Genomic DNA, 4,772 nt, shown 5'->3' on the forward strand with positions numbered 1-4,772 from the left:
ATTGAATCCTATATTCTGCGTAAAACTTGTTCAGTTCTGAAGAATGCTGGAGTCTGGTTTATTACTTTCTGACTTTTTAATGAATAAGGGACCAATGACCTGTATTTAATAAATATTTGCTAGATAGGAAAAATGTTTTCTATTACTTCTTTAGATTATTCAAAACACATAATAGGTCTTTTAACCATTTGATTGGTGAGAAACCTGTGGTTCATCTAGAGAAATAATTTATTTAATCACGGTCATGTTTAAAAAGTAGTAAATCATGGTTATTTGCCTTGTGACAAATCTGTAATTTACTTGAAATTCATAGTAAATTTGTTTTATTTATGAACGTTCAAGTGAAAATTTTATAATCAGTTATGTGCAGGTGATTAACACATTACTGAAAAATATCTGGGCTATATTATGCCACACCTCATGTGATATTTCTTTATAGTAAAGTTTAATGGATTAAAAGTGGGTATGTCTCTGTGAGTGAATCTGAAAGACAGATACCAGCTTAGTATTGAGAATGAACTGGCTGGAAGCTAAAACACTGAGTATTCTGCATACCCAGCTCCTACCTATGTCATCTCAGCCTTCCTTCTCTGGACATTAAAAGGGATTCTCTGTCTAAACTAAAATGTCTGTGATGTTTTAGAAGAAAGTCACTTTTGAAGATGTAGCTATTGACTTCACCCAGGAAGAGTGGACCATGATGGACACATCCAAGAGAAAGCTGTACAGAGATGTAATGCTGGAAAATGTCAGTCACCTGGTATCCCTCGGTGAGTCCCTCAACATGCACATACGTATGTAGACACACATTGACTCATTCATTCAATAAGTGTTGGAACAGCTTCCCCATATCTCACTCTAATCTCTTCTCTGATTGTCTCACAGATCTTATCTGAAAAAAGTTTGAGCTCTCTAAATCTGTCTGAAAGAAATTTCTTTATTTTATTTTATTTTATTTTATTTTATTTAGTTTGTCACTCAATTAGAATGTAATCTTGACAAGGATTTCATGATTTCCTTGGTAGTCAGTCTCTAATACTCAGAACAGACCTGGGAACTTAACGAATATTTTCAATGTATTAAATTAAGTATTTTCTAAATAACTCTTCTGCTTTAGTCGCTATGCTTAGGCTGAGACTAATTAGTGAAAACAATAGCAATATCTTTTCTGTATAGAACACCAATTATTTTTGTAAATCAAATGTGGTTTTTGTTGTTCTGCATGAGGATAATAATAAACATACTGTGCGGAGATTTAATTATTCTCTTTCTGAAAAGACTGTGTATTATGCATTGTGTCTTGGAACTTAGGCATGGACTCAACATTCATAGGTCCTGACTGTTTTCAATTTCCTTTTCCTGAAGGACCTTTCGTTTGGATTTATTTTCTAGTCTCACGTTGGGTCAGAAAAATCCTGGGGAGTTTTCTGTGTTCTAGGTCTTGTGGCCTGAGCTGACCTTCAGTGTTTTTATTCTTCCTTGATAGCCTGCCTTACAGTTGGTGATAATGCACATTTATTGACAGTGAACTCAAAACACAAGTACTGTTTCCACTAACAGGGTACCAGACAAGCAAATCCTATACAATTTTGCAGCTGGAGCAAGGAAAAGAGCTCTGATGGGAAGGAAGAGAATTTCTTCAAGGCCAGAATCGGGGTAAGCAACAGGGTCCTGTGCTCTAATAGGAGGAGGTGATTTGTCAATGAGTAATATCAGTCAAATATTAATTAGCAGCTTTATTAAATGAGTGGTAATTTCTAAAATGCAGGTGAAGCTACTGGAGCAGAATTCCTTAGATGTTATTATCACTTTGTTCATATGTCAGATGCTACTCTTGTGTCCTCTTGCCTTTTCTTTTACTTTCGGGAAAAGGATAATTCATGTACTTGTTGGGGTTAAACTGTCACATGCTGACTCTTTTCCCAATACGCCTGTGAAGACTATCCCTCTATTTACCTGCCTTATATCTCATCTCCATTTTAACTCCTTTCACATTTTAACATTTTATGTTACCATAGACATAACATTTTATGTTACCATAATATCAAGGTAACAATTCATTTTTCAATTATTTCAGGCAAGGAAAGTGCCCTTAAGAAAAAACCCACGATATCCATGCATCCTATCAGAAAAGATGCATCCACCAATATAACAATGGTGAGTTTTATAGCTGTGTACACCAGTCGTCTAAGTTAAGACGTGGTAATGGGTTAAGTTAGTAATGACACACAGTCACCTGAGTGTAATTAGGCTGGCATTAAGTGCTTTCTAAGCAAAAAAAAAATTTGATACTTTGAATTCAGTGAATAAAGTGACCTCTGTTCTAAACCATAACATGAGATTTTTAAAATAGAACAAGTGCTAGACATTGCTCATGCTCAGATTTTGAAAGATATTGATATCATCACAATTAATGGAATAACTCTGCAGTCAGGATCTTACAAAAGAGACAGTATCTGTGTCTGCAGGAGATAATGTGAATGCAAGTGTCAATTGAGAAAAATGACGAGACAAATCTCAATCATTTTAGGAGATTTATTTGCCAGAGTGAAGGACATGCACCTGGGGGACAGGTGTATACCTTTCTTCAAAGATGATTTTTTCTAAATTTAAAGGGGGAAAGGGTGCGATATTGAGAAGTACACAATTTTCATGTAAAAGGTGGGTAGAAAAACATAGTCATTCATGCATTTTTCTGGCTGAGTGAATCTGGATTTTGTTTACATGAGATGACATAAACAAATGAGGCAGAGGAATAATGCAGGAAAGCTGCACTTTATATAAGACCAGATAGGCAAAATGGGGCAGGGAAACAATCGATATGCATTTGTGTCTGGTGAACTGGGGATGACTGCACCTGGAAAGACAAGCTATCAGTTTGCATTGCCATGGTGTCATTTTAACAGCTCATGAGGAATTTCCTTGTGGGCAAAATATGGGGGAGGCATGTAGCTTTTCATCTTGTAGCCATATTATTTAGGAACCTGAAGGGGGAGGCAGGTTTTTGTGACCCTGTTCCCAGCTTGATTTTTCCCTTTGGTTAAATGAGCCTGGGGTGCCAAAATTTAATTTCCTTTCACACAAGTAACACTGGAAAGATTTCAACTGGGCTCTAATACTGAATTGTTGGTCTAGGATTCAAAGGTGGTGAAATGAATGTATAGATGTATGTCGGTAAATCATTAAGAGCTTTTAATCTTTGTCCCTAAAGGAGAACTCTCTCATTCTGGAGGATCCCTTTGAATGTAATGATTTGGGAGAAGATTGCACTCACAGTTCCACAATGACTCAGTGTTTGTTAACTCAGAGTAGAAAGAAACCCTACATCAGCAAACAGTGTGGAAAATCCCTTAGTAATCAGTTGTCCCCTAAACCACATAAACGAATTCATACTAAAGGTAAATCATATCAATGTAATATATGTGAAAAGGCCTATACTAATTGCTTTCACCTTAGATGGCACAAGATGACTCACAATGGAGAGAGCCCATATGCAAGTCATCTATGTGGAAAATCCATCACTCAGTGTTCTCACCTTAGAAGACATGAGAAAACTCACACGGGAGAGAGACCGTACAAGTGTCATCAGTGTGGGAAAGGCTTTATTCAATCCTTTAACCTTCGAAAACATGAGAGAACTCACCTCGGATAAAAGCGTTATGAATGTGATAAAAGTGGGAAAGTCTTTAGTCAAAGCTCTGGCTTTAGAGGACACACAAGAATTCAGAGTGAAGAGAAACCACGTGCTTGTCTTCTATGTGGGAAAGCCTTCATTCTGTCTTCTGACCTTTGATGATATGAGAGAACATGCACTGGAGAAAAGCCATATGAATGCCACTTATGTGGGAAAGCCTCCAGTCCATGTACTAATCTTAAATAACATCAGAAAATTCACCCTGGAGAGAAAATCATAAATGTCTTCAGAACATATTCTGACTTTAGATGACAAGGTGTTAGGAATGACGAATGTAAGGAATATGGAAGACACTTCAGCTGTAGTTGTGACATCTAAACATGCCAAAGGACTCACATTTTGAAGAATTACTGTAATCAACATGGACGTTACTTCAGTTACATTTGTTCTTCAGCCCACATCAATAAATTCATATGGAAGGGAAATTGTACATGTGTATACAAAAGACTTGTTAGTAATCTGATCATAAATGACACGAGAGAGCTGAAACTGTCAACATAATAAACTAAAAGTCTTCAGCAACAGTTTTAATAACTTAAAACGTGTGGGACTTTCAGGTAGAGAATCTCTAGCTCTGCGTTCAGTGTGAAAATGTTTTTATGTGCAATTTGTTGTCAAATAACGTCAGAAAACTTTACTTGGATGAACCCTTTATTTGTATTTTCTGTGAATAAACATTCAGCCAAGCACTAGGCTTGATGTTCACAAAAAAAAAAACACAGTGATAAAATGCTGCTAAAATGGAAAATAAGAGAGGAAATCCTTTATAAGGTAAATAAGAAGGGAAAGTCTTTCCACGGGCAATGAATTCTCTTGGAATACAAAACACTTCTTACTGGAGAAGTTATGCCTTGAAAAATCATGAGAAATCCTTTCTTCACAGAGTAACACTTGTGGCAAATGTGAAATTTCACACTGGACAAAACACGGTTAGCATCTTGAAAGGAGAAGATTCTTTAGTGGTAATTTATTTCTTAGTTGACATTAAGTTTCTCACACTGCGGAGCTATCAAACTTGAAAATCACGAGAGCGGAGCAAGATGGCCGAATAGGAACAGCTTCAGTCTCCATCTCCCAG

At 36.5% G+C, this 4,772-nt stretch overlaps 1 pseudogene; it reads left to right on the forward strand.

Annotated features, from left to right (window-relative positions):
• Positions 1 to 625: 625 nt before the first annotated feature.
• Positions 626 to 3,793, forward strand: LOC111533260 (annotated as a pseudogene).
• The last annotated feature ends 979 nt before the right edge of the window (positions 3,794 to 4,772 follow it).

This window comes from Piliocolobus tephrosceles, unplaced genomic scaffold (assembly GCF_002776525.5).
Source record: "Piliocolobus tephrosceles isolate RC106 unplaced genomic scaffold, ASM277652v3 unscaffolded_17732, whole genome shotgun sequence".
Classification (NCBI taxonomy): domain Eukaryota; kingdom Metazoa; phylum Chordata; class Mammalia; order Primates; family Cercopithecidae; genus Piliocolobus; species Piliocolobus tephrosceles.